Genomic DNA, 20,470 nt, shown 5'->3' on the forward strand with positions numbered 1-20,470 from the left:
AAGAAGTATAAAAACTTCACGCATAATCTCGCAAAACGGAGAAAAAATGTCCGTCTTTGTTAGATTATGCAACGTAAGTATAAAAGGAAAAATTAGGCGGAAAAAATATTCGTGCTCACATCAAACTGTGATCACCATAATAAGTTGGAGTTGCTGATGCTGCCCAGGAAGGGATAGTAAAATGTTACCCATCGATCGAATGCTATTTGTATTCCAACCGTGATCTTCTCAAAATCAAGGAGTATGTGATTCGATTTCTATACACTTGCGGATTTATAAAGAACTGTGTTTACCACCTAAGGGATCATCTTGTGATTTATTTTAATTTCTTTATTCTTAATGTAGGGTAAGTAGTTAGGATTGTAGATTTGCAAAATTTTGTGTTTTTTGGACATTGTAGTTAGTTTTAGTTGTTTAATAGCAAATGCCTGACCAGAATACCTGACTCCAGGGTTTATCAGGTTGAGCATTGATCCCACAACCCACGTGAGACAACGAGAGAAGAAGATGTAGCAAATGCGAATATACCTACTATGCTGAAAACCCATCCTTTTGCTAAGAAAAGCTAGTAAAAAATATTTTGCAACTAAAAATGATATTATGACTACCTAATTATAGAATGCTTTTGTATCATAATTATTATTTTTTTGTTTTTGCTCTATTGTTACTTTCTCTTCACCTGTTTTACAAGGTTAATGTCTTTACTAAGATAGATCATTGAGAGAGTGTGTTTCTGTTATTCCTTATAAGTCCAAATTCCAATTCAAAAATATCTTTATTCAGTAGGTAACAAAGTTACACTTTGAATCGTCAGTTTTTACATAAGGCACGTCTCATCCACCTAAAAGTATTACAACTTCTCATAGCCGGAAAAGACGCTGCAAGGAAAACCTCGGCACAGGGACCTTGACGTTCTTTAAAAAAAATACTGTTATACAATTTAGTAATTTGGCTGCCTAATATAAGAACTGTAACATGCACTTTTCCTTTCATTTTATACGTAAAAACTAAATATAAAAAACCCTTAAAAAACCGTGCAACTGAGAATGTTTCAATTGCTGCGGAGGTAAAATGAACTCTATATAAATCCGAAGTTCACTCAATCGGAAACATCAATTGAGTGTCTCAGCGCGCCTTACATACTAAATACGCGACTTGCTTGCACGTCCTTTCCTCTACCCCTGACACGTCAAAACAGGATGAGCAGAACACACACGATATATGTATCCCTATATTGCATTTGTATTGATAGAAATTATGGTTAACTTGAAATAGTTCTATGGAGTTGTAGAATAACAGAGTACATAAAACCACGTCAGAAGTTGATTTTCACATCTGTCAGACTCCTAGTAAAAGGTAACCTGGAAGGAAAATTCAACCTTATAACTTTTGCGTTAGGAAAACGTCAAAACGGACTTCATTCGTAATTTTTATTTTATATCGTCATTTAATTGTAAGAGTTTTGTGAGATTTATAGATTTTGATCTGGAGGGTAAAAAATGACCGCATTGATTCAATTCATCTAAGAAAGCGATGTTGCTATTTGATTTTTTAGATGAGTCGTTTCAATGTAACTATTTCAATCCCCTTCTTTCGGAAGTTCAATATTGCTACCTCGTATCTTTGCCACTTGAGCCGCCATATTGGAAAAGTGGCGACGAGCGTGTCATTACATGAGTCCGCAACCTAATGTAATGCTCGTCCTAGGGCCTGTTTAATAAAACTTACAATTGTAAATTACAATGACAATTTGATGTACATTGCGGAGTGTGTGGTCACGAATATTTTTCAGTTTCATATTGGCTACGTAACGAACACCAAATTGTCGTTGTAATTTACAATTGTAAGTTTTATTAAATAGGCCACTGGCTTGACAAGAGCTGCGGGTTCAAATCCAATCCGAGTATCACTTTATAGTTTTTTTTTATACTTTCTTGTTGTGCCTGTTCTGAGCAAGTAGTGAAAGCCATCGACAGCAAATCTCCAAAAGTTACCTTTAAAACAAAAGTAACACAAGCTTACGAATATATCCCAATTGGGGTAGTCAGAAGTAGATCCATCGCAAGATGAACTGAGTAACCACACACACCTCTCCCGAGCTTTCTGTTAGACCAACGTGATAGGTGGTGGGCCGTATCGCCGTCTATAATGGTCGAGCCAACTGTGTTAGTGAAAACTTCACTAAGATAAATTAATAACGATCCATTCTTCTATCGTGTAGGTTGTGAGGTGGAGTATCACCCTAGTGTCAGGGTTACTATTGCGCCGAAAAAGGCTCCTGACATGGCTTATGTAACGACTACTTACTTACATCAGTGAATAGTAACCGGGACCAACAACTTAACGTGCCTTCTGAAGCACGGATCATCTTAATTTCGGACAATCTGATGATCAGCCTGTAATGTCCTAACCAAACTAGGAATCACAAAGTGATCCATTAAAAAACTAGCACTTTTCTGTTCGGCGTTCACATATAACTTTACTACATTTGGCTTTACCGTACTGTTTGAGCAAGGCTTTAAATTGAAAATTAGAACTCAACTAAATCATCATCATCATCAGCCCATAAACGTCCCCACTGCTGGGGCACGGGCCTTCCCTATGGATGGATATGGAGATCGGGCCTTAAACCATCACGCGGGCCCAGTGCGGATTGATGGTTATTAACGACTGCTAATGCAGCCGGGACCAACGGCTTAACGTGCCTTCCGAAGCACGGAGGAGCTCGAGATGAAAACTTTTTTTTGTGGTCACCCATCCTATGACCGGCCTTTGCGAAAGTTGCTTAACTTCAACAATCGCAGACCGAGCGCGTTTACCGCTGCGCCACCGAGCTCCTCAACTAAATATTTGCTTTTAACTAAATTATTTTTAAGGCAAGTCTTTGTCAACGCTTTGCAAATCCTACACGAGCTTTTAGCCTCACAGCATTGTTATGTAGTAAGTACCTAAACCCATTTATTGCCAACGAGATCACGTAATCGCACCACTGTGGTGTCATTTACATTTTTTTTTAGGTAACCACTGCCGACTAGTGATGTCTAACATGTATAAAAACAAATCGTTATGTTTTTTGTTATTAATAAGTAATATCACTTCTTCTTCTTCTATCGTGCGGGTTGTGAGGTGGATTACCAACCCCACCAACCCTGGTGTCAGGGTTATTACTGAGCCGCCCCTGACATAGCTTATGTAACGACTTCTAACTTACATCAGTAAGTAATAACCGGGACCGGGATATTACACAACATTATATTAATTATTTTCACCGTACCTTTTTCTAACCTCATTTGCAATGTTTGCTGAAAAATTAACATCAGGATAGCATTTATGTTTAATTTTTGGTATAGTACTTTATTACCCTGTTGTGTATTAGAACTTCATTATTTTGGTGTGGTTACCTAAAAGAAATGTAAACGACACCACAGTGGTGTGGTTTCGTGATGTGGTTGACAATACACGCCTAAACCAAATACTAAGTACTTAAGTATGCTACGTAGGCTGAAACGGTATCTACGCCTCAAGTCGTTTGGAGTAAAACTTTTTGATTTTTCCCTCGGGACGCGAGTCTGCGACCTTGCGAGTGAAAGACTTTCACTTGTCTGTGGAGAGATGTAAAAGTTAATTCTGTTTATAAGCACCCTTTTTGTTACATTCGCGTTTTGGGTTTTTGTAAAACAGGCGACGGCTGTAACGTCTACAAGCCTGTAGGTATTTTACGTGGTTACGTCTTGTAAGAAAATCGAGCGTATAATAACAACTAATTAATAAATTAAGTAGAAATAAAAGGAAAGTTAGTAACAGGGGAAATGATATTTAGGTATTGCGTATGTGTTATGTAGATAAATAAATTTATACTCGCATAAAATAAGTACAGTCACGAGCAATTTAATGTACCCACTTTAGGAGTCTGTCGCACTAACATATTTGACATTTAGTGAGACTCATAGTTCAATTTGACAAAAAAGTCAATGTGACATGGTACCAAAGTGTATACATATTAATGCTCGTGACCGTACCTATAAACATAAACTGCCTATATACGTCCCACTGCTGGGCACAGGCCTCCCCTCAATCAACCGGAGGGGGTATGGAGCATACTCCACCACGCTGCTCCACTGCGGGTTGGTGGAGGTGTTTTTTACGGCTAATAGCCGGGACCGACGGCATAACGTGCCCTCCGAAGCACGGAATCATCTTACTTTTTCGGACAATCAGGTGATTCAAGCCTGAAAAGTCCTTACCAAACAAAGGACAGTCTCACAAAGTGATTTCGACAATGTCCCCATCGGGAATCGAACCCGGACCTCTAGATCGTGAGCCTAACGCTCTAACCACTAGACCACGGAGGCTGTGTGACCGTACCTATCTAAATACATCTCGTAATATTGTAGATTCGAGAAGCTGATTATTGTCTTGTCCTTTCAATCAGCAATGAGGTAGACTGGTTATTTGCTTTACGCACGCACGCACGCACTAACGCACGCACGCACGCACGCACGCACGCACGCACGCACGCAAGCACACACACACACACACTTACTACATACCTAACACTTCTATTGTTACATGTCCTTTTTAAAGTTACAATTTTGTTGTATTTTCATCTTGATCTCAATATCTTTTAAGATCGTTCTAAATGTTTTAGATTCTAAGATTTGTTATGTCCTATCTTTCTTAACTGTATTATATTTTTTAACTGTATTATTCAGTTAAGTTTCCACCGGACTTGATGTATAATTTTATTCATATTAAGCGAAAATTGTATCTCATTGAGCCACTGCGATACAGGGTGATCCCTAGTGCAGGGCTCGCTGTGAAAATGTTTAAATTGTACCTTGTTTGAGTAATAAAGAATTTTTATTATTATTTTTATTGCTATTTGACATTTGTTTGCATTGCGCACTTACTTTTATATGCCTTTTATTGTTATTATTTTTTATTTGCATTTGCGGAAAGGAGAACAATCAATCATCATTTTATTTTACGGTGTTAAAGATAATATTACGGCATTTTACGTTCTACAACAATAGGCATGTAAACAATTATTTTTATTATATTTAATTATTAAATTTATGACAAGATAATTAAAATTAATCATAATATGTACATGTTTTTTTAAGTAAAGTCCAATAATAAAGTTCAATAAATATAAAAGAGAAATTCAATTCGAAAAAAATCTGTCTTAAGCAGGACTTAAACAGGCAGCTCTTGTCCCGGCTTGACAAGCGCTTCGGGTTCAAGTCCCGTCCGAGTCAGAATTTTTATCGAATTAAATTACTGTTTTTGAATGGCCCTAAGCACGGATGAGTGCTATAAAAAATCCTTCAACCTAAGTGTCGCAATAACTATTTGATGTTTTATAAAACTTGCACATTGTCAGCCTTACAAATAAATCTGGTGTAACTTTTTATACCGATCATAACCTAAGAATAAGCGCAATCTACAAATATACTCGGAATAACTTATACCTTGGTGTAACGTCTCATACTACCGCTAAACCAACCACGCGAACCTAGTTTAAGTTCGGAATAACCTAAAACTGACTGACATTGACAGATGTGATTTTTTTGGAGATTTATTGGTTTCTTCTCGGATTATTTAAATTATCTCCTTATTATCGGTTTATACCAGGTTTAAATATTCCTAGTATAATCTTGAAATAAGGATGGAATTTTTATTTGTAAAGCCATTTATCATTAACAAAGGTGAAAGCTAAGTTTACTAACAAGTAATAAATACTACGTGACTACGCTCGACCTAGTCGACCACTTATTTCCCAATTTCCAAAGAGAACGCCTCAGCATCTCGTAACATTCAAATTTTACCGCACTTGAAGAAATCTATCAATTGTCAGCCGAAAATATAAGTTCCCGAAGTCAATAGCACATCGATATCTTTGTGCCCGTAAACTTTTTCATATCCAGCCGAAAACAATTTGCCGAGGAGATGTAAAAAAAATATAAAAACTAGCCGAGTCAGCTCGACCCTTAGATCCAGTTGGTTGAGATGCCATGCTGGAGTTATGAGAGGTCAGGGTCTGATTAAGGATGGATGTCCAGGTTTTATTGTCTAGAGAGATACAACTAGTCCAGACAAAAAAAATCTTTAAAAAATATTCCTTTAGAAAGAAGAAGTTGGCAGTGCACTTTTTAAGCATTTATCGATAAATTCCAAAAATCTTTGAGGGAAATTAGATTGAAAGTACAATAAAGAGGTAGTTGTTATGTAAATACTTAATAACAATGTAATATGTATATAATTTTGAAGTATAAGTCTACATTACAGTTATGTAGACATTGTTGTATAATATGTTACTATTTGCATGTAGCTGTATATGTCGACTCGTTTCTTTTTGACATTTCTATAGATAACAACTAGTTACTTATCTACAAACCAGCAAGAACTATCGCTGGAAATAAGTAGGTATGCATATGGAAGTACATTTGTTGCAACACTCTTATCACAATTCCTCTGAGAAATATTCATAGACTAGGCTTTTAGCTTCTTGCATAGAATACTTAAAAGTACAATAAAAATCTACGTAGTTCTAGTATCTTCATAGGATAGGATTAAGTATTTAATTCCATTATACGACAATACATGGCCAGACAAATGGGGAGCGCTAAGGGCTCCCACTAGGTATAAAGTTCAAGACGACTTGCCTGAAGGTGTTCAGTCTTGCTGTCCGATAGAAACTCCCGAACTCACGTATTAGAGAAAATCCATATTAGTACATACACAGTCATTTATTATGACATCCAAAATTCATTATACACATATATTTGTTTCGATGTCTACAAATTATAAATATTGATTCAGTGCAACTAATAAACATATTCAATATTCTTTATTTGCATACTTACTTTGATGATATACAAGTTGGTAATAAGTTACATTATTATGAGTTTCACATCATAGGCCCTTCGGGCACAACAATATAGTAGTCTAGAAGAAAGAAGCTTTTCAAATTGTTTGTAATACCAAAATCATTAAGATAGTAACTAGTTAGAGCATTTATAACTTATAATTAAATATTTGAAGTTCAACCATGACCAATCGTTTTTCGCTCCCGATCGTCAACTGTCTTCATTTATTGTTTTCTTCTTAAAAATGTCCGCCATTAAGTTTATTTTTCTTTTTAAAAGATTGGACCAAACAGTTTTGGACAAAGGAGTGTTTACATAGTTCGGCGACAACACTCCCCAGATCCGTCTCTGCGAAGGATCTGATATCTTTACTGCCTTCACATACTGTCAGCTGCCTTATTGATATCCCAGCCTGCTTGAATATTGACTCGCTATTTCTAACTCTTAGATCTGAATTCTGAATACGATCTGCCTAAACTTTATGTGAATAAAAAGTATCTGTACTTCTGGTAAAATAGGGTGATGGATTGCCAAAGATATAAGTACAGGAGGAATATGTCAATATTCTTCACAATATGTTACATTCTTTCGAAAAAAAAACGTAGCATCATCAATAAAAACATAGGCCTGTATCCCAGAAGGGGTTGCAGAGGTGTGTAGTATAAACAACGAGTTCTCAACAGCTATGCTTACATAGCTGCCAACATAGGCAAGCAATGAGGATAAAAACTAAAAGCTCAAATGTAGGTGGCAGCACTGTGGAGTGATCCTAAATTTTGTCAGTTCTCCATATTATCCATAAATTCGTGATAAACTGTTATAAAACGTGGAGTGTATCCCGTTTGAAGGATGAGTTACGAAAAAGAAAATTAGCCAGTTGGAAATAAAATTTTCTAAGTTTCCCTCTTTTCGATCTTTATGAGATAATTTAAATATGAAAAAGTGTAAAAATATAACCAAAATAATGTTTGTTTACTCAAATAATATAGGGAACAGTTAAAATTTTAGAACACCCAATAATAGCGAAACCTGATGGGAGAAATGGGCAGATTTTATCCTCATTTTCTGAAAAATCATATCTTTTACATATAGAGATCTCGTTTATTTTCCATGAGGGCAGGCCTTTCTCTTCACAGTAAGGATAATTTTGTCTTGACACTTTTACACAAGCTTTGAAGCAGTTGATAGTATTTTATCATATATATTTCTCCTTCTCACGATTACTTGAAACCGTTCCAACCAAAACGTCTCGCCCCGAATAGGTACGTAACTACAAAATTCCAGACTTGAGCGATCCGCATCACATATAAAAAGGGAAAACTCGTAACACTGAAAGTTCCAATTTTCCGAAAGATTAGATCAGGACCATCTTCGTTCGGCACGTGATTGATACCCGGTCCGCAACAGAATCTTTACTGATTGATTCAGATGCAGAAAAACACGGGAAATCTACTGGTAATGGGTTGGAAAGGGTTAGTTTTCCGGTTTTCTAGGTGTGTGTAGAGGTTTTGGGATGATGGATACCAGATTACTGTAGCCATACAGACAGCCAATCTATTCGCGACATCAAACACTTCAGGGGCCTTATTTTGAATTAAGGTGATGTGTTTCAGTCAGCTAGGTAACGCTGCGTCAGTAGATGGCGTTACTTCTGCAGTTTTCGTATTTTTTTCCATTTATTCGTTTAGTGTTGAGTTCTGACCCAGTGAAATGTTAGGTGGCGAAATCTTACATACATTATCTTTAAGTTAAGCTACAATTTTGAAGTATTTACTGAAGATATCATATTGAAACATTGCATCAAAAGTTGGTGTCATTTCAATTTTGTGTACAAACACGAAGCTGTCACACACACATGCGAACTAGGTTAGCTATTAAAAGAGATGCATAATTTGAAGTCTACTTCTAACTTCTAAATGGCGCATTTGGTAAAGCAGTAGCCGCCATTCTTAAGGTTCACGGTTCAAACCCAACTGCATGTTTTAATTGTTTTTACTTTTTGTATTTTTTTTTACAATTGAATTTGGCGAACCCGTCTATTTGTTACGGACTTTTCAAAAAGTATCACTTTTACCAATAATATTATAATTAAGTATACAATAATTTACTTTGCACTAAAGTACCTTCCGTAATTTCCGTATTTTTTATTTTGTAAAATTCTAACAGGCATTAATCGCATCAGTGAACATGCGGCTAACTAAAAAACTACTGAACGGATTTTCATACGGTTTTCACCAATGAGTAGAGTGATTCATGGGCGTGCTTTAGGGTTTATAATTTATACAAGTATTTTTTTTGTATAAAATGGTTCAAAAATGATGATGAATGTCAAACATAATTATCGTTACAAATATAGCCGACTTGGAGCTTTCGGCGAAAACGCTGCCTGAGCCCATTGAGATATAACAAAACAACGTATGGTTGAATTGTTCCTTTTTTGTAGGTATACCGAAAAGTCCACAATATGTCATAATAATTATATTGTGTATAAAGAATTGTGTATATGTATTGTATGATTTTACAAATAACGATCACAGTACAGTAATAATAAGGTAGATTTTTCCTAAATTGCGTAGGTTCAAACTTTGTCGCATCGCGTTTGAAAGATGTAATAGCGCTTCAGGACGTCCCGCAAGCACGGCGCTGATGTCGCAGTATCCGCATATAATTATTATGACTTGTCATTTAGTTCCAATAAAATCCGCGGGACTTCATACGTATGTCAGTGACAGCTGGTGATAGCATGCGGGACACTTAGCACCTAATCGAATTCTATGTTGTTTTCGCGCCCAGTCCAGACGACTCACAGCGCATTTCTGGACATATATTTACGCGTGGTGTTTATTGTTAGGTTAGTTAGTTCAGGTTAGGACGTCTTTTTATAACGAGGACGTTAAAAAAAGACGAGGCTGGGACGTATTGAAGTAGTATTTCCATATATACGCGGCCTGAAATGGGCTGTTTCGGGGACCTGAACTGGTTGCTGTCGAACTTATTATCACGTTTTCTTGATTAAAATTCATAAATAAGTCAAATAGAAAAAAGAAAAAAGATTTTATTTAGTTTTAGATCTGCCATGATGTCTGTGATGTTTGTTTATTATACATAAGAATTTCAAAATTTATCTTATTTTTTTTCCCAAAAGGCAAGGCAAAGGGAACTATGAACATACAGCCATGTCTTGTGTTTTTTTTTTCTTGATGATGATTAATGAAATGATGAAACCTAAGCCCCCACCCTCGGAGCAGACTCCTACTCCGAACCCCAAACGAAGTAAGCGGCTTGTTGGCGCAAAGCGAAAATAGATAGGTACACTTTGTTTATTGAATATTCCGATTTAATAATACTATCGGGAATGTTTTCCGACTAATGTGATCATTAACCACAAAACACCACTTCGTATTGATTATTTAGATTATTCAATGAAGAAAGCAACCTTCCCGTTCCCGGTCCCACCAAAAAGTCCGCGACAAAGAGAATATAAATAAATCTGTATGTTGGATGGAAAAACAATTAATTATAAATGACTACTATTTAGGCCGGCAAATGCAACAACTTCTTTTTTGATTTGGTTTTCCCCGAAGGGTAAGGCAAAGGGAACTATGCCCATACAGCCATTTCATTTTATGTATTGATTTTTTATTATAATATATGTCCTCTTTTAAAACACGGTATTTACCCATTATTTAAAAATGTTTAAATAAGATACGTTATTACAAAAATATTTTTCCAATATTCCTTTTCTCAGATTGTAGTATTTTTAGTTTTTTATTTATATTTATTCTCTTCATACAAAATCTCTTTATAAATTGTCACTGACATTCTATTACACTTGTCAAGTAGTCAAAGCCTTTAGAAAAAAAAAAACTATCACGCACACAAAGTAACATTGACACCTCTACACGCTCAGCAAATACACTGTAATCTGCACCACTACAAATGTAGAATTGATCAAAATTGAGGGTCTGAAATATGGTACTTCTCGTATTCGGACCCTAAATTTTTGTTAGTTTGCGAAAATAATACACCAAAATATTACTATTTATCGGTTTTATAACAATATTCCTCTATCCGTTTTCCTGTAGCACTGCATCAACTTTTGTATGGAAAACGAATCACCTTAAGTACCCGGCTTCAACTCGCGTGCCAAAACATATACCTATCTCACCTTGGAAATGACAAGTTCTGATGTGCTGCGTGAAATGGGTATATACAGGCTGGTAGTGACATCGTAAATCGTAACGAATACTGAGAGGGTTGATTCAACTCATTATTCTGAGTTAATATTAAGTGAGACGAAAAATTCCACTTCATATCAACTCTAAGTCATGGTCTGAATCATTTTCCAAAGTTTTCGTTAAGATGTCACTAACACCCTGTATTTTCGAACGTGAGTTGAAGGCAAGCGTTTCAAAAAAAAGGCCCCAGGACCCTGATACCGGTCGCGCCACTGGGGTCGATTAATTCTTTCAAATATTAACCCCTCAAATGACAGCCTGAGCCGAAGTTCGCGCCTGACTAAGCACCCTCAGGCCTGTTGTCTTAAATTTTATACCGCATGAGTACCCTTAGCGCTCTCCATTTGTCTGGCCAAGTAGTGAATGCAATTTGCGGCAAATATACAATAAGTGACGTCAAACAAGGGGGAATTAATCACAATCTTCCAAGCCATTTCGCTTGAGATTGCGAACGTCTCACAAATAACAGATCTAAATAATATTGCGAATTACATATTCATTTATGCTAAGTTGACGTGTAGTCTGAAGGTTTTAAGATGTATGTTTAATGGGTCATGCAAGCACATAGTTTGAAGTAGGTATGTTAAATACTCGCTCAAAGCTATTAAGATATCAGGTTGACAATTATCATTTATCTGATAGTTTGCCTTTTTTAGACGTCCGTCAGATTTAATATCGAGAGAAGAGGTTTGTCATGGAACAGATTAAAGAGAAGGTGAACGTCGTGTCTTATAAGGAAGTGAAGGAATTGGCATCGTCAAGAGCGTGGCTCTCAAAATTAGTGATGTGTGTCCATCAGATGCCATTAACTATTTGGCCAGACAAATAATGAACGCTGAGGACTCTTAGTTTCTACTTTTAAGACAACAGGCATGAAGGTAGGTCGCGAACCTCAGCATAAAATAAATAAATTTAAAAACAATTTTATATCCTCCATTCACGGTCGTTTTTCTTTAAAAACACGGTACGGTAGTACGGTGGTGTTTGTCTCCTTAAAATGAAACTAACTTAGATCGGGTATTACGCAAAATATTGTTTATGAATAACCAACTTGTTTCCTGTAAAATTAAATATTGAATCATAAACAAAAACAATAGCAACTTTGTTCGAACTTTATGTAAGGTGCTCAATAAATTGGTGCAACTTACAAGAGAAGCGTATTTCTTTTACGTGACTTATAAGAAAATAATAATAATAAATAATAATAATAATTTTTATATAATTTAATATTAAATAATTATTATCACGAAAATCTACTTATAAGTATATTTTATATAAAGCGCAGATGGTATTAACTACTTGGCCGGGAAAAAATGATTAAGACTATTTTTATTAATTTTCATTCATAATTTTTCCGATAAACAAGCCATCATAAAATTATTTCTTTCTATCCTAGAAAAGTCAGGCAACAAATTATGATGAAAATTAATAAATAGTTTACAAAGTCAGTCTATGAGGGTTTTTCCAGGCGCTGTTAAGATTTTCCATCGTTTAACCTTCTACTTTCATGGATAACAGACATGACATAATGCATCTTTTATCTTTGTTTTGGGTATAAATGATGACCCTTTTTATTACACTCAGGCACAATTTTATCTTCACCTATTATTATTCTGATCAAAATAAACAGAAGCAATATTAGTAGCAACATAATTATATACAGGGTGTTAGTGACGTCGTAACGAAAACTTTGAGGGATGATTGAGACCATGATTCTGAGATGATATGAAGTGGAATTTTCCGTCGCAAAAGTATGGAACAGAAAATAATAAAAGAAAAAACAAAAATTTTCATGAATTTTCCGACTGAATATTCCACTTGATAATAACTCAGAATCATGGTCTGAATCATCCCCCTCAGTATTCGTTACGGTGTCACTAACACCCATACCTACTTGTATGGGTACAGTATGTACTTGTGTGGGGTGTAAATGTGATCGTAACGAATACTGAGGGGGATGAAACAGCTGATTATTCTGAGTTAATATCTAGTGGAATTTTTCATCGCAAAAGTATAGAATTGAAAATAATTTTAAAAAACTAAAAAAAAATGGGTAGTAATTAAACAAGCTTCTATTTAATAGCATTATTCGCATCTGAAAATCGAATTTGCCTTCTAAATTACTAAGACAGCCACAATCAACGCGCGTCTAAATAATATTATCTTAGCCAATAGTTATCTCCTAAGTAAGCCACTCTAAATATAACTCAACATGGTGGTTATTTTTTAGCATCTAAATTTGTGGCATGCATTCGAGTAGCTAACTTCTAAAATATTAATATACTGCATCAAAATAGTAATTCTATTAGCTTCAAATTTTATAACTCAATATGTTTAAAATGTAATACATCCTACATTAATTGATCCTCAAGTTTACCTAAAATTTTCATCAAATTCTATATTAAAGCCACTAATTTCAAGTACCTAGACGCTATTGGGGGAAAACAAAATTAAATACTTTTTTATTTAAAAATCTGTGTACTTATTATTAAAATACCATAATGAAAACGTACAGTTATGTAATTAAAAGTAGAAAAAAAAAACATTATTGAATAATTAACGCTGCTCGCGCTTTAGTTGGCCTTCCACGCTTTCTTTTCATTCCAAGCGGTTGTGCCTTAGCCTCTAATGGTGGCGTTACGAATTTCAGTCTGATTGCAAGGCCTACCACATGCTTACAGATGTATTTGCGATAAAAGTCCGGACATTCACAGCAACCAGTGATCCAGTCAGTCGGATTTTTTGGTAGTGTTACTTTCCAAAATGAAAAAAACCCTTTTTTATATTCATCAAAATGCTTAAATTTCTTCTCAGCTTCATTATTTTTGAACGAGTCTTTGCATGGAATTAAATATGTGTTGCTGACTGGTGTTGATTGTACTATTCTTATTTTGGTATCAGTTTTGGCCCATTGATATCCTGTTGTCCAATCAGATAACTGCAATGTAGGTTGTGTCGCAAAAGTTTCTTCTTTTGCTTGTTGTGACCAGCCATTAACCATTTCCTCTGCCACCACTAAGAAACGAGCCAACGGTATACGCTCGCGGAGGGTGTTGTGGTCTTTTATAACTCTGTTAAAAGACTCGAGTGCGTTGTTCGTCGCTGGTGATACTGGCGCTGCTCCTAAATACCTTTTTTTTAGTTATACTAAGTATCCGCCTCAAATAGCAAATATATTTCTGCAGCACACTGTACTCCTTTACGTGGTACTTTGTTGCACCTATAAAATTGTTTCTTCCCGTCCATGGTATCGTGTGTAGTGCGTACTGCCCACGTATTCTCTGCACTCACAGCTTCTTTGGCGGAACTAAAACTCAAAAATTTGTTTTGAAATATCCATTTTTTAGATTCACCTCGCTTTTTTTTCGACAGCCGACCTTCTTCTTGCGATTCCTCGTCAGAACAGTACATAGGCACTTCGTTTTCACTTTTAGACGTCATAATTAATTAATACTTATCGAAAACATCAATTTAATTACGCCGACACGCGCGAACAACAATAAACAAAACAAACACGGGAGGTAGGCACTCGTCTGCACATGAATCGAATGGCGCTCTCTGATTGGTGCAAATGGCCAGTCGCTGTCATCTCTCGCACTCCCACCAAATCGTGCAGTGGCAATTTTCACGACAAACGAATATGAATTATTATTTTACGTGCTAAGTAATGATATATGATGTTGTCTATTGAAGCTTGAATTATTAAAAATAGAGGAGCTTGTATTGAAGCTGTAAAACGTAAAATGGTGATGAGTTGTAAAATCCGTGGCTGAGTTAGTAAATTTCGTGGCAAGGTATAAATCAGAAGGACAAATAAAAATAACAGTTGATCCATTTTTGATGCATTCTATACAATATTTAGTTGGCATTATAAAAAAGACGAATTAGTTTATTAGAGGCTATCTCATTTTCCCGTTGCTTTTTTATTAAATGAGAAGTTTGAACACGTGGCCAAATAATAATTCTGCGGCTGGACTTATAATTTCTCAAAAAAATCATGAATTTTGCGACGGAAAATTCCACTTGATATCAACTCAGAATCATGGTCTGAATCATCCCCCTCAGTATTCGTTACGATGTCACTAACAACCTGTATACATAATGTGATTCAAATATCAAGCACAATTATTTTTATGTATTCTGCCATTATTACCCGAGTTAATGAGAAAATAGGTAAATTATCACGTAAAATTTCGACAACGCCATCTATATTATTTTTGACGTAGCCTGGAAAGACCCTCTTTAAAGCATTTACTTGAAATGAAAACACAATATATTTGGGATTCGCAGTCCATTTCTAAGAAGCAACCTTTCCATATGTTGCAAGTTAGCAACATCATTTAATTAGAACATCCCTACTTTTATATCTTGAACCACGTCCTAAAATATTACAGAAAGGGCGTCCCCTTCTACAAAGAACACAATAACTGATTTGAATACACTTGTCTTGAATACAAATCAATTCATAATAGAGAGCCCGACATTGCAAACTTGAGACTCAGTGCGCTACAAATTTAATCAATTATTTCTGTTCCTCTGAGATTTTTATGGAGTTATTCCTTGCAGAGAGTTGTTGAAGCTTAGTGTTTCTTACAAAATATTACTAAAGTTGTTGACAGAGAAAGAGAACTGTTGAATTGAAGAATTTGTTATAAGTACTTACAAAAAATAAAAATGTAACAATAAAAAAGTGGTACATTTCCATCTTAGGACTTCGTATCAAAAGTGGTTGCAATTAGTGTCCTGGTTAGGTATGGTAGAATTGGGCTCTGCCCACCCTTTTAGTAAGTTTATAGATATGTGTTTGCACATTATTAATGGTCTATGATATTTCAAAGGATAGAGCAGAGCTCTTCTATCGGTGACAAGCTAAACAGCTGATGAGCAGCTATGTGATAAATGTTATTATTGTATAAAAAATATTTTGAAGATGCTTATTGTAGAATATTAATAATGTTCAGAGAGTTTTGAGACTGTATATATATTTTTGTTAATTGTTGTAGTTTGTTATTTTATTTGTTTCTTACATTTATATTAGGTTAGTTAAGTTAGTAAGTAGATTTATATTAGTTAATTAAGTACCTACCTACTTAACTCCTAATTTTTTGCATGCTTATATCTAGCGGATCATGTGATAGGTACTTAGAACATAAAACCTACCAACTGTTGACAAAACCATGAATAATATTGACGTTGACTGTTGTAGGACCATTGCCCGTACAAAATAATAATATTTATATTACAGTCCTACTGATAGAACCACGGGCAAAAAAAATCCCCATGGTACTACTAACTAGTAGGACTACGTAGTAGGACCACGGGAAAAGAGTGAAATCAGGTTTGCGAATAAATGATTTGATTTGATCGTTTTTAATGTATTTTATTCACTCCCGATCTACTATAGAAGCAATAGGCAGATTATCTTTCTCCATACCTTTAAAATAAAATAACAATGCCACTTTCACATTGTTTCCCCATCCTGCGGGACAAACGATAATAAATATCATAGTGATAGCTCGAGAATAGAAGAACCGTAAAATATACTTTCATGTTACTAAGGTATACTGTATTTTATCGTTACCGATCACGCTATCGGCTTTAACGGTAATCTTCGCGTGAGAGCGTCTTACCCCTACCATATTTTACCATGTGATAGGATTTTAATACGTTTTATTTATTACTTTGGTACTATTATTTCAGGATTCCTATTTTTTAATGTACTAAGAATCAAAACTTTTGTAATAGCCCTTGAATGTGAAACTTAGACACTGACACATAGAAGCTTTAGAAATGTGGCGATGAAGGAGGATGGCAACAATAAAGCCCAGAAAGGATGACTAATGAGGAAGTGCTAAAAAAAGTAAGACAAATATTAAAAGTTATCGAGGACAGAAGAGGCAATATGATTGGACACTCAATTAGACATGAAGAATTTATCAAAAATACTATGGAAAGGAAGAGAGAAAGAAAGAGAGGTAGGGATGAGCAAGAAGATCTTAAATGGAACAAATTAATGAGAAGGCGAACGTCGTCTTTTTTAATGAAGTCAAAGTATTGGTATTTGATATACAAGAATAGAGAATGCTACACAGACAAGAGAGTGGGTGTTATATTAATAATGATGATGAATTTGGAAGTGCCTTCTATTACTACGTATCGGTGGTGCAAATGTATTGGCTGCAAGGACCATACGATTTGATTGACAGGAAAGTATAATGCTAACGCGTCATTACTACCGCATTACGTGCGCCACGAAAAATACTGTAGAGGCAATTTCAAATATTCACCCATTTGTCCGTGTTTTGTGACCGTAACCTCAGGACCCTGCGTCTTATATATTTAAATCCTAAGCACACTCGAGGACGGACTTTTTCTCCAGTAGTTTTACTACCACTCGACCTCTCGTTTTATTCGTTCCATCCCATCCTGTTTTATATGGTTTCCGATCTCAATGCAGGTCCGTATCATGTTTCAATGTGAGGGTTGCGTTTCATTTCGCTATTTTCACAAGGGGGTAGTATCATATGGAGTTTCCGTGAATAGGAGCTAAAACTTGGGAGTTGACATTTTATTGCATTATAAACTATACATTTTTGGGACTCTAAAACACATATTGCATGTATTTTCTAACATCTTTGTCACCGTGAAGTTCATCATCCGTGGCTGCAAGATGTCTTTGATTACTTTTGAGTATAATTTCATAGCTATTTTTGAAAGTCAAAATTTTAGTAGGTATAACCAATATAAAACAATAATATAAAAAATAAAAATAAAAAAAAAACAATAATATTACTTAGGTAGGTAATTGTCGCGACTAACACACAGACGAAATCCCAAAAAATAATGTTACATTATATACCTAACGCTGCAAAACAATTCGATTCAAACTGCATCATGTTACCCTTACGTCCTACTTCCACTACCTAATTTACATTTTAAGTGACCCCCCTCACGTCCTTGGAAACACGACCCTGATTTACTACGGATGTCCTTTCCGCAGGTCGAGTATTAAAAGTTTTACAGCCCATTTTAAGTGTTCGGTCGGACGGATTGACAAATTGTGTCCCGCTTTTATCAAGCGTAAAATTGGAAGTCGCTGATAAGATTTTTACAATTCAACCTTGAAAAACTTAAAATACCCTTGAAACGAAATAGACAAAATTGATCAAAATATATTGTGGATCAGTGTTATAGTGTAAATATTTCTATAAGAGAATCACGAACAACTAGTTATAAAGAGCAATGTATAGTTATTTTTGATAAAAAATAAAATTATACTTGTAAGTAAATAAAACATTTGATATAATTACGTAGTCATTACATAAATCATGTCAGGGGCCTTTGGCGGCTCAACAGTAACCATTAGTAATTCACCTCACAATACCGTGGGTAATTCACCTCACAACCCACACGATAGAAGAAGAATTTTATGTTTTCATTGAATATCATACTAGAAAATTGTTCTCACTACTACTACAAAACTGAACCACTTGAAATCCGCCCATCGACAACTCGAAATCATCGATCTCGCCCACATTCCCACTCCTAGTTTCAGGTCTAGCTGTTTTTCATCCAGCTATTGTTTAAGGATATATCATCCACACAGATCCAAACTTTTTACAAAACTCGGCAACTTTTTTACCAAATCTCGTCAGACAACAAGCCGCACTCCAGAGCCTTTTCTCCTCAATTTTTCGCAGCGTGTTTTTGCCTCGAGCCTTCGCCCTGATTGATTTACGGCACGATCTAGTTTCATGCCTTCAGATGTTTCGGATAACGTTGCGAATCGCAATTTTTGATGGAACCCCACACATGAGAAAGATTTGCTGATATCTGTGTTTATAGCTTTATTTTCAGACAAATGACGGTTGTAGTGCCTATTACAGATAACACTTTTACTGTCCTTTAGGTTTCTTACTTAACCAAAGCGATCACAATTTTCTTGTTCGTATTTTTGTGAAAACTTCATTACACTTTAATTAAACGTTATCCTTGAAACTATAGAATCAGGTTTTAACAGCGCTTTAAAAATCCAAACCTCTACCACTGTAGACTTATTCTCACACGTATAACCTCACCATAACAAACCGAACAAAAGTGACACTCAACATTCGGAGATTATTCCCGGTGTAGCCACGAAGTTGGCTGATAAAGAAACAATTTGTATTCAATAAGCCTGTGCCCTGGGGAGTAAGTGCCGAGCAGAAATATCGCCCCGTTGGTGTTTCAGCTACATCTTCGGAACTATTTGTGCTGGAAACGGTACGAGGAAATACTTTTAAATTATTTTTCTTTTGTCGACGACCTCTTAGTTGTGATCTGATATTTGCGGAAACTTAATAATATGCTATGAAAAATGGGTAGCTGCTTCTTAAAACAATTCCTTTTCGGGATCGAATAAAACGTTATTTAGTTTAAGCATTATGTTCCCTTAAAACAAAGTATTAAATTTATGTTATCGGTTCTTGTATAGACCGGTTGCGTAAGAGTTTTTCAATACAAAAGTGATAAAATATAAGCACCTGAATATCCGATCATCAGTAATAATCTCTAGAAAGGGTTTATAGTTGAGTCATTGTAGGAATATTAGTTATATTCTTATAAAAGATCTGGTTTCTGACCAACCAACCCGCCACATTGCCCGCAGCATTGTTGAGTGTCTGTGCACCCTTACCACCGGGTTTCTGATGGTAAGCATTTTATAGATGTCAGTTTTATCTTCACTTTTTCTACTAATCCTTTCCAATAGACAAAAATGCTCTTTCAAAATCTTTAACTCTCTAAAACTTGGATCTATACTACACCTCACTTTCGTTTCGCAAGCTTTGTTGACGGCGAATAGAATACGGTGGAGGTTATGAAAAAGGGTGCTGTGAGCGAAACGTGTAATTCAAAACGTGTTACTGGGTCACGCCAGAATTTACTTGGACCTTGCACTGCAAATGGCGAAATTTGTCCTCGGCTTGCAAAGTATGGAAAAGTTTCTGTATCTTTTAAGGAGGAAAAGCGGGGTGAAATACGTTCCACGGGAATGATGAATTTTGTTTTGCATAACGCGACTGAGTGGTGCTATATTTGTCTAGCTGTGCGGTTTTTACTTTTTACTATGTTTGAACTGTACGAAGAAATGACAGACGCTATGTGGCGCCACTCACTGTGAATATTTCACATCCAAGGTAAATAAACTAACCGTGAGGAGTAACAGTCAAAATGGAAAAATTAATTAGATGAATAACGACCAACCTATGCAAGTCTCATCATCACACATAATTACACAGCCTATGAAAAGTAAAATTACTTTCTTTAAAAAACAATATTTTTTGTTTTAAACTCACTCTCCAATAATGTATGTACTCAGGTATC

Source organism: Pectinophora gossypiella, chromosome 12 (genome assembly GCF_024362695.1).
Source record: "Pectinophora gossypiella chromosome 12, ilPecGoss1.1, whole genome shotgun sequence".
NCBI lineage: Eukaryota > Metazoa > Arthropoda > Insecta > Lepidoptera > Gelechiidae > Pectinophora > Pectinophora gossypiella.